This window comes from Melitaea cinxia, chromosome 14, assembly GCF_905220565.1.
Source record: "Melitaea cinxia chromosome 14, ilMelCinx1.1, whole genome shotgun sequence".
NCBI classification, from domain to species: Eukaryota; Metazoa; Arthropoda; class Insecta; order Lepidoptera; family Nymphalidae; genus Melitaea; species Melitaea cinxia.
Window position 1 is genome coordinate 8,127,994 of NC_059407.1, and position 11,455 is coordinate 8,139,448.

Consider the following 11,455-nt stretch of genomic DNA (forward strand, 5'->3'; position numbering starts at 1 on the left):
TTTTGGTTATAACTATATGTGTGTATATATATGTTAAAGTTAACAATGAAGTTCAAAATAATTATTATCCTTTCGCGTTAAGGAAATAGTGTGCTCTTTCAGAACGTGGGTAACATTAATGTTAACATCTTGTGGTTTTACCCAAAGTTAAGGAAAAATTTATATTTTCAAAGATTTATTGAGAAAAACAAATTAAATATCTCAAATTAAAATTAATGTACAATGTTTGTTTGTATATATTTATAAAAGAGGCTATGAAGTTTTTTTTAAGTATTTTAATGACAAAGCTTTTATTATCTTAATATATATAATTTTTCCTTACGGTGTATTTGTTACCTCTTACCCACCTTTTCCTAAACGACTTGGTTTAAATTTTGTGTGTACATTTCAGTGAGTACATAGATGGTTTAAAGACACAATTGGACCCTGTCTGACGGTATGTCACATGTAATGCCGTCTGCCGGGTGGTGCTAGTCATTTATAATTTTTAATTCTTTAAAAATGTTTTTCCATTAGTGATCTTTAAGGGTTTATTTTTCTTTATTTTGTTTCGCATGAAGGTAAAAGGCAATTGTTAACATTTATAAGAAAACTATCGTCCTTTAACTGACAGAAAATGACAACTTACTATTTTTTCAACGTGAATCCTTAGCGCATACATGTTTTCTCTAAGATTAAAAAGTTTGTTTGACTGCTTGGTCATAGTTTTTTGGTGTTGAAGCCTATCATATAAAACTAACCGCTAACTCTAATATGTATAAGGCAGTGACCACAAACGTAAGCGCCACTCACAGGACGTCTAGTTAATAAATAAAACCAAAGCCAGTTTTTTTACGTTATACAAAATGGAGAATCCATTGAGAGGCATTAAATTAAGCCATATTTACTACGTATATTTATGTAATTTATACGTATTCAGTCAAAAAAGCAAAAGTTTAGAATCATTAGTATAAAAATAATTCTTGTGCCTAAACTACTGCTTTTATTAAATCTTACAGTAGATTACATCCCGATAATGCCGCTCCTAAGTGGTATTCTGTTCCTGTGATGAGAGAGGCAGAGCTCCTAGGGATGCACTGTATTGACAGCGGTGTCGGCATCGCGCTTGCAATACTCAGAAGCATTCAGGAGTACTGCCGACGTCCATATGCTCCATTATTAATCTGACCGTACTTGTTTGCCATCCTAGTAGTATAAAAAAAATCCAACCTGCTTATATGAAAAATAAACCGGACGTAGAAACCGTTTTTTTCAGTGACGTATCTAATTTCAATGTACTATTTGTTTAATTGCAAATTAAGATGCATCGACTAGGTAAGAACCGTAGCCGCTTGTGCTAACAACAAACCATTACGTTCTGTATAACAATTATATACATCGCCTACTCACGTAAATGTTCTTATATATATTCCTAGAATTTATCATTATATTGAAAACGTATTTTCTGCATTTAGTAATCATTATGACGAAAGCTTATACAATGTTCTTAATTTTGTTAATATAATATTATTAGTATGATTTTTACTTAGTCTTTCTAGTACAGTACATTTTTGTTTTTCTAGTACAGTGACTATAGGTAAATTACTAACATTGAATTTCAAAAGTATATCTTGTGAGATTGTAGTATTTAATAAATACTTAATAACTTAATATAGTTTCCATTTTCATCATTAATAAATTACGAAGTCGGGTGGATCTGCAAAACTAAAGAAAATGATGCCTAACAAAAAGGTAAAAAAGCATGACTGTTAGACATTTACTGAACTAAATACTCACAGTCTAAATTTCTTTATGAGTAAAAATTTTACTTTTATCAATCATTGACGTTTGTGCTAAATTTAGCTACCTCTAATATACATTTAAACGTTTTCCTTAAATAACGAATATATATAAGTATTATATAAATATCTCGATCAAGTATAAATTCTCAAAAACGTATACTCAGTTTATGACGTTCTCAAGGAATACTAAAACAATGTATTTTGTACAAGTAAGCCGACCTGGGTTTTGTTGTTAGCATTAAAGTAATTCAAGTTAAGCAAATATTCTTAAAAAATAAGAAACACCTCATCAAAGTTCGTTTATTGGCAGTAAAACTTCTGGAGGTTTCATGGTTTCTCGTAGAAAAAGTTTAGAATTATGTTGAAATCACTTTGCCAAGAGTATTTATCGTACCTTGGGTATGATGCAACTTGTTTTGCTCACTTCTCTTAGTCACTCGACTGTTTGGTAAGGAAAAAAGGCGCCCTCGTTTCCGATGTAAACAAATACCGATTTCTCGAAAGTGTCGACGTTTGCTCGAGCCAAATCTAAAGTGATACAAGGCTCGCTATGTAAATAAATACACTCGTCACATGCGCCCCAATAACACATGTCGATGACATGATCACCTGCGCTATTAATTAGTTGCATTGCGTTTTTTCCGGCTGCATCGGGTGACAAGCCAGATAAATATATAATTTTATATTTATTAAATGTTTAACTTGTTTATGACGCTTTTTTGTTATTTTGTGAGCGCATTTAATATTATCAATTATAATTTACATGTTTAGTTGTTAATACAAATATACTTTAATGACCACTAAAAGAGGAAACTTTTAAATCGAAAAAGAAAATATTAACATGTACAAAAGGCGGTCTTATCGCCGAAAGAGCGATCTTTTCAAGACAAACTTCAACTTGAGGGCCTCAAGTATGAAAAAGACATGACAAAGAATTAGACGGCATGGAGGCGTACATACATACCTATATAGACAATCATCGACATAAATATACTTGCATATATATATATATATATATATATATATATATATATATATATATATATATATATATATATATATATATATATATATATATATATATATATATATATATATATATATATTATGTGTAATATAGATTAATAAGAACATAAAATTAAGATAATTATGTTCTGTAGACATATTAAATACATACGAAAGTTCTTGTTCTTAATGTTTACAAACTTCTAACAAAACCATATTTCTATATACAACTCTGCAAGTTATTTTTCTTGACACAACTAAACAATATAATTTTCCATTTTTGTTTAGCCGTTATATTTATTACCGCGAGTGACGCGCTAACGTTTAGATCCATTTGTAGTTATAAAATACCTATTTACTTAGTGTAGTTAAAAAATTATTTACTTTTTTTTTATACTAGCTGTGCCCGCGACTTAATCGTCCGTGTAAAATTTACAAAAAAAAAATATTGTTCAGTTCGCAGAGCTACAAAATAAATAAATTTCTAAAATAAAAGTAGCCTAAATTACTCCTTATTACATCATCTATGCAAGTGAAAGTCCCGTGATAATTAATCGGTCCAGCCTTTTTAGAGATTAGCCGGAACAGACAGACAGACCGACAGACAAAAATTCTAAAAAATGTTATTTTGGTAATGTACTGTGTATACATACGTACAGATGAATTTAGTAAAAAGCAGTTATTTTAATATTACAACCAGAGTTATGATATGGCGACCGATGAAAGTCTTTTTAAAAAACAATTTTATTTAAATTCACAATATTTATGTATTAATTCAAAATATAAAATGAAATTACAATTAAATTAAAATAAAAGTAACTGTTCTTTGAGATAGTTGATACAAGACTGATTTAAAATATATTTTAATAATTAAATTGTAAAACAATCAAAATGCTGAATCGCTTATTCTATTGTTCCCATGTTCCATCCATTCTTCCTTAGTAAGCTGGATTCTTGTGTTACGGCGTGGTAACTCCTCCCTCCTTAAGATGGAAGCTAGTGACGCAGCTTCCAGGAGCGTCCTCGCGACATCTTTCTGTTCTGACATTTGACTGTTTGCTTCTGCTATATACTTTCCACGCGACTACGCCTCCTATCAAGACATAGAGGAGTAGTGTAGACCAACTCGGGATTAGCATAGTATTGAGCCAATTGGATTCTTCTACTTCTTGAATGTCTTCTGCTTTATTCATGAGTTCATGGATGCTGTCTAACGAAAGGTCGTCTAAATGTAATTCAAATGTAATTAACTTGACCTCTTCTTCATGTATGATGTTTTGATTAGGTAACGGGATAATTTCATTGATATTGATAATATTTCTATGTGTTCTCAACATTCTGTTCAATAAATTAATTTGGCAATCTTCTGTGACGGTGACGAGAAAGACATTTGACGTTTTCAAATATTTTGTTTTGGGTCCACATTGAATTCTTGAGATTTCAGGTGTAGTTAATATTGTTAGCCACGTAGTTTCTGATATCTTCTGAAGCTTTCCCCGTTTCAAGTTTAGACGAGCATGCGTGCAGTTTCCAGCTTGTTGTCTGATAAGAGAGATGATGCAATCTTCTGATTTTTCTATTATTCTTGTGTCCAACGATTTGCAAAGCATGGTGTCATCGGAGATCTTCTTGCAATCTTCCTCTAAGTATGCGTACTCATCTCTTCCAAGTGCAAGGAATTTGGACATAGGAATTATAGTAAGGCTTTGTTTATTAGGGATGGAATAGATATGGATATAATCATATATATTATCATCACTGGATGGGATTTCCAATATGAAAGTTAAAGAATGTCTTGTACTATAGGCTTTTACGACAATAGACTTTTCTATTTTATGGATATTTTCCATAGAAATCTCTACAACTGGTTTGAAAGATGAAATTTTCTGCAAATTATTTATTTCTAAAATTAAATTACACGGGTTTATAATACTAGGATGCATTATGCCTAATTGCGAGAATGACATAGCATCTTCTAACAACATCAGCTTATCTAAAATTAACTGCAAACTAAAACTTATTTGTACGTATATCTCTAAAAAGTGCAACTGATTTATAACAGTGTTTGCATTTACGGTAATATTTTTTAACATAGAAGCTATTCGGTTTTCATTTTCATTTATCTTATTTACCTGAATAGAAAATTCATTAATAGTATCCTGCGCTAATGACACTGTTCGTTTCTGGGAGTTGCTAATTTTATTGACTGAAGAACGGATATTATTAATTTCATTTTCTATACGAATCGCGTCTTCGTTATCTAAATTACCAGTGATAACTTTTACTAAGGAACCTAAACCGTTAATGAGACCGCGCTTGACTCTATTTCTAGGCGCCATGAAACTTAACTTTTTGTCAATAAGGTTCAGATTGTGTTCGATCTGATCCCTATAGGTTTTATGTAGGTCTACTAATGGAGTCTTGTTTTCGGCTGCTTTTGTACTTGCATATAGGGACATCAGTTTAGTGGAAACTTTATGTAGATGAGTTATATTGTAAGTGCAGGCAAGGTTAAAGGAATCAATTTGTTTAATGATATGACCTTGTTTAAGTAGTAGAATTCCGTTAGTGTTATCAATGGGTTGTATTGCTACGTCGGATTTTGATTGGAACACGAAGGATCCGGTGATGAAGATGATGACCCTGGAACAAGATGAGGTCTACGTAGGAGTTTGAAGTGAACTCTTATAGACTTAGAGTTAGGATGGTTACCTATAATTTCTGCTACATTATTGGGATGAAGATGGATGATTTTATACGGGCCTTTAAATACCGGCTTCGTTTTGTTGTTTCTCGCGGTTTTGGCGACCTGTTTGAAAACTGTTTCACCTACCTTAAATGTTATTTCCTCTGCTGTCTGATTGCGTTTTGCTATGATTTGTTCCTTGTGCTTTGACATGCTTGCTGCAACACACTCCTGTACGGCTTCAGCGTTTTTTTGGTGTTTAAGTACATAATCTTGGTAAAATTGCTTAGTATAATGAAGCTCTAAGGGGTTTCGAGATGCAGTATGTCCAAAAAGTAACTCATGTGGGGTGTATTCTGTTGCTGAATGAATAGTATTATTGTATGCAATAACAGAGAATTTCATGATTAATTGTATGGGGTCGTCTTTATTAGTCATTCTTTGGATCCTAATTATTTCTCCTATTGTCGAATGAAAACGCTCTATGGGTGAATTTGAATTTGGATTATATGGAGTTGTGAAATGAATATTGATATCATGTAAGGCACACATCTCCTTTATGACATCGTTATCAAACTTACTGTCAGAGTCAGTTGTAATTTTAAAAGGGGTTCCTAACACTGAGAAAACATCAAATAAAGCTTCTGCTATATGTACGCTAGAATTTGCACTTAAAGGGATTGCCTGAGCATATTTTGAGAAATTATCGATGATAGTAAGAAAAGTAGCTCCTTCCGTGGAATATAAGTCCATGAATAGATGCTGCATAGGTTTAGTTGGGGTTTCTGTTAGGGCTAATGGGGGTCTTAAGGGATTTCTTTCATACTTAGCTTGTAAACATATATTACATTGATTGACAAATGCTTGAATAGTGAGTAACATGTTGGGCCAATGGTAACTTCTATGGATTTTCTTGTACGTTTCTTGGATACCACGATGAATCGTCTTTCCTTCGTGATACTTTTTAATTATTTCTTGTTGTTCTGTCTTATTTTCTACCAAAGTAACGCGTGTAGTACATCTCAATAGCTTAGGGCCTCTATCGTTGAATATCGTTGTATACACTCTAGAGAATGCGTGATAAAGATCTTCATTATAGAAATAACAATGGAATACTCGATCGGCTATGGTATGCTCTTTTAAAAATTGTATAATTTCTTTTTCAGTATTATTCACTGGGATGAATACATCCTTAATAATTTTACGAGAACTTGTTGATCTATTGTCTACCCTATAAGTTGAACCAGGGGTTGATCTAATATGAAATTGCTTAAGTTGTCTGTCTATGGCATCTTCTAAAATTGGTATTCCTTGGTTTTCGTTATCGGGTTGGGTATGATTGGTCGAAACGAGATTGTCAGGGTCAATTGCACTCATACTGTCAGATTCAGGTTCTATGCTAAGAGGTTGTTCGTCATGTCTAAGTGTTGTGTCCTCGTCAATATTAGTATTATTACCTACAGAAGGGATTTCTTGTTGTGTTTCGGTTTCGGTCTCTTCTTCTCGGCGTACATTCTCAAATATCCTATTTATTATTTCGTCATCGTCATTGTCATCTAGATTTACTGCAAGAGAATCGATGCTTTTATGGAAAATTTTTACTCGGGAGAGAGCGTCTACGTTTGTATTTTGTCGTCCTTTTTTATAAATAACCTCGTAGTCATACTCAGCTAGTTTTAATCTCCATCGCGTTAATTTAGAGTTGGGGTCTTTTAACGACATTAACCATGTTAGGGGCCTATGATCGGTATATATTATAAATTTTCGACCATAAAAGTATGGTCTGAAGTATTTAACTGCCCATACTATAGCCAATAATTCTTTTTCTATTGTTGAGTCTCGGTGGCAGAAAGAGTCCTAGATGCATAAGCTACGGGCTTATCCGCGCCTACGGGTCCTTGTGATAATATTGCACCAAGGGCTACGTCTGATGCGTCTGTTGTCAGTATAAAAGTCTGGTCAAAATTTGGATATTGTAAGATAGGTGCATTCGTCAAGATTTGTTTGCATTTATTAAAAGATTCTACGAATTCTGGTGAATGTATCACCTTACTATGTTTCTTTAGACATAGAGTCATGGGCTTGGTCAGTTTTGCGAAATCTTTAATGAATTTTCTATAGTACCCTACTAGTCCTAAAAAACTTTTAATGTCTTTAGGGGTTTTAGGTAAAGGAAAGTTCAAAACAGCTTTAATTTTGTCCTGGTTTGGAACGACTCCTTGTTCTGTTAGTTCATGACCTAAGAATTTGACGTGCTTTTTCAAAAATTCGGATTTTTCTAATTGGATTTTTAAGTTATGAATCTTAAACTTATCAAAAACTTGTTTAATTTTTTCAATGTGCTCTTGTAATGATGTGGATATTATTATGACATCGTCTAAATAAGTGAAAACGTTTTCTATACCCCTAAGGATGTGATCCATTAGTCTTTGAAAAGTGCTAGGTGCATTTTTCAGACCAAACGGCATTCTAAGAAACTCATAATGTCCTCTCTCGGTAGAGAAAGCTGTCTTTTCGATATCGTCTGGATGCATTTCTACTTGGTGATACCCACTAGCAAGATCTAACGTCGTGAAGTATTGTGCTCGTCCTAGTCTGTCTAAGATGTCATTAATGTTAGGTAAGGGGTATTTGTCCTCTATGAGTCGGTCATTAAGTCTTCGATAGTCGATAACTAGCCTCCACTTCACCTTTCCGGATGAGTCTGCCTTTTTTGGAACAATATGGACGGGAAAAGACCATGGAGATATACTCTCACGTATAATACCCTGTTTTAGTAAGTTATCTACTTGTTTTTGTATTTCCTTACGCTGCTGTGGGGCCTGTCGATAATTTCTAACAAATATTGGGGTTTGGTCAGTCAGTCTAAGTTTATGCTTAACATCGTGCGTGAAAGAAAGCGGAATATTTTCAGAGTAGAAGATGTCTCTGTACCGATAGCAAATCTTAGTGATTTCGCGACGCTCTTCGTCATTCATGTGGTCTGTACGTATTTTTCGTAAATTATTACACAACTCTTTGTCTAAGTCCGGGTTCACTGTATGAGAATTTAAGCTACATTGAGTTATATTCGAGTTACAATTATAGAATTCTAAAGGAATATTCTCCGTATTACGTATTACTTTCTTAACTGTATTAAAATTAATAATAGAAGTTTTGAATTTTCCTCTACTAACTTGAACTATTGCCGCGGGTGATTTTAAACCATTAGACCAAATGTACTCGTCATGAATATATTCACCGTCAGAATAATTAGTTTTTACAGTTATAACTTTTTCACATCTGGGTTCGATGGTTAATTTTTTATTGGGATGGTCAAAATAAATAGGTAAGTCTGCTGTCGATGTATGTAAAATCTTATTTTTTAAGTCGATATTACTACATAATGTTTTAAGTAGGTCTAAACCTATCAGTCCTAGGGGGGTGACCTCGATGTGATAGGAAGATCTCTACCTGCAATGGAGAGTGCATACCTTGCTCTTGAAAAATCAGCTGTGGAGGCCGGTCTTCAAATTAACATGGCTAAGACTAAGTACCTGAAAGCGTCAAAAGACCAGCAAACCCTACTACAAGGAGTTAATATTGGCAATAACACCTTCGCTAGCGTCAATCATTTCGTATACCTGGGATCCTTGGTAACCGATAACAACGATGTGTCTTCAGAAATAAGTAGAAGAATAATGGCGGCTAACAAGTGCTACTTCGGACTACTAAGATACTTACGTTCGAAACTCCTTTCAAGAAGCATAAAACTTCTCTTGTACAAAACCTTACTAAGGCCCATACTCACCTACGGTTCCGAATGTTGGGTGCTGAGCAAAAAAGACGAAAATTCCTTGTTGGTATTTGAGCGGAAAATACTAAGACGCATTTTCGGAGCTGTGATGGAAAATGAGAGATGGCGAACGCGTTATAACCACGAGCTTTACCAAATGTACGATGAGCCAAATATAATTAAGACCATAAAGATTGGGCGCCTGCGTTGGGCAGGGCACGTATTGCGAATGGACGAGGCCAGAGTACCCAAGCGCCTTTTAGAAGGCCGACCGGAGGGCCGCAGAAGTCGAGGAAGGCCCAAGCTCAGATGGTTGGACGGCGTCGAACAGGACATCAAGACCTTGGGAATAACAAGTTGGAGAAGGAAAGCCTCTAACAGATCGGACTGGAGAGCTTTGCTGGACCAGGCTAAGGCCCACCCGCGGCTGTAATGCCTCAGATGATGATGATGAAACCTATCAGTCCTTTGTACTTCGGGTCAAAGTCAAATATTAGAAATTTATGAACTATATCTGTGTTAAAAGCTGGAGGTAATGGTAAATAAGCTACATAATTATGCTGCGTGGTTGCATGTGCTGTCTTTATTTCGAACGGTTCAAATTCTACACAATATTGAAAGATGGAATTTATAATTACTTCGGGGGATATCAATGATCTAGAAGCACCAGTATCTATTAGGAACTTACCTTTAAATTCCGGTAATTCTATATAAGGCAGATGGTCTTTATCTTGGTTGTTTAATTTTATTACTTCTCTTCTCCTGGGTCTGGGCTTATCGTAAAAACCTGCTGGTCACTTACCTCTTCATTTAAATATGATTCTTGTTCATTCAATACGCTATCGTACGGATAATGTTCATGGTACATACCTTGTTCGTTTTCGTATGGCTGTTCTTCGGGTGAACCTGTGTAGTATAACTCTTCCACTGCAAACTGTGGCTTTTGAGGTCTATTGACTGATCTCATGGTCACGTCTGAAACTTTTTGTTGCTTAGGCTGACTTACCTGCTGTTGGGGAAAGTTTCTTTGAAAACCTCCCGCTGGTGGTCTATAGTTGCTTGATGAAGGGCGGTTCTTCCATGGTAACATGGACTGAACCCATTGCTGGCGTTGTTCAGGTGACAAATTATTTTTTTGTGGTACAAAGTTGTTATTTTGTCTTTGGACTGGGTTATTTACGAATGGTGTATAATTTGGCAACTGAATTAAGTTTTTAATTGGGTCTCTAACCTTGACTGGAGATGATGTTGGTATATTAACCTGATTATTATTGAATGTCTTGCTATATGCAAGTCTCGCCTCCTCCTGTCTGGCTATAACTATAGCTGATTCTAAATTAAGCGGCTGAGCTATTCTCACTCCTATTGAAACTTGGAAATCTAAATTATTGGTATATTGTTCTATTACCATCTTTTCATAATATGATTTATCAGAATGCGCGCCTACTGAGAAAAGTGCATCCAATATATCTCGTAAGCGTTTGCCAAACGATTCTGCGTCTTCATTTTTATGACGTCTCATACGACTTAATTCCTGCATTAATTGTATTTCATTACGCGGTTCCCGCAATCTTTGTATGAGGGCAGCCTTAATGACTTCCCAAGAGGTGAGAGTTTCCTCATACGCGATAGCTTCTGTGGCTAACCCACTTAATCGGCTTTTAATTAAACATAATATAGCTGGATGAGCTCTAACTGAACTATCTAAAAGATTTAAAATGTTTTCTACTTCTCTAATATAGTAATTCAATAGTTTCGGATTATCATCGTATCGCGGCATGAATTCTGAGATAAGCTTGAAACTTGAGGCATCACACGTTTCGAACGACATTGTTATTCTTTATACTAAACTTTATAAAATTTAAAAAGACAATAGTTTTAAGTATAAGTATTTATTTAATTATTTCAAAATAAAAAAAAATTATTAATTATATAATTATTTTAATTTTAATTAATTGTTATTACTATTATACTAGGACGTAAATCTCTATAGCGATTTTAGCATTTAAGATATACACCCTAAAAATATAGTGTTTATTTATTTCACTATATACTATACACTTATTTACTAATATTAAAAACCTATTTTATTTTAATAGGAAGTAAATGCCTACAGCGATTTTAGCCTTTAGACAAAAACACCTTTAAAAGTGTAATTAAAATATATACGGAAGGAAATATAGCAAAGGAACTTGGAATTGAGAGAGT

At 34.1% G+C, this 11,455-nt stretch overlaps 1 long non-coding RNA gene across 1 annotated transcript; it reads right to left on the reverse strand.

The window, feature by feature from the left end:
* Positions 1 to 872: 872 nt before the first annotated feature.
* Positions 873 to 2,449, reverse strand: LOC123659779. The gene is made up of 2 exons (XR_006744085.1): positions 2,176 to 2,449; positions 873 to 1,185 (listed from the first exon to the last, which is right to left on the reverse strand). It is a non-coding gene; the product is annotated as an uncharacterized LOC123659779 (long non-coding RNA).
* Positions 2,450 to 11,455: the final 9,006 nt, after the last annotated feature.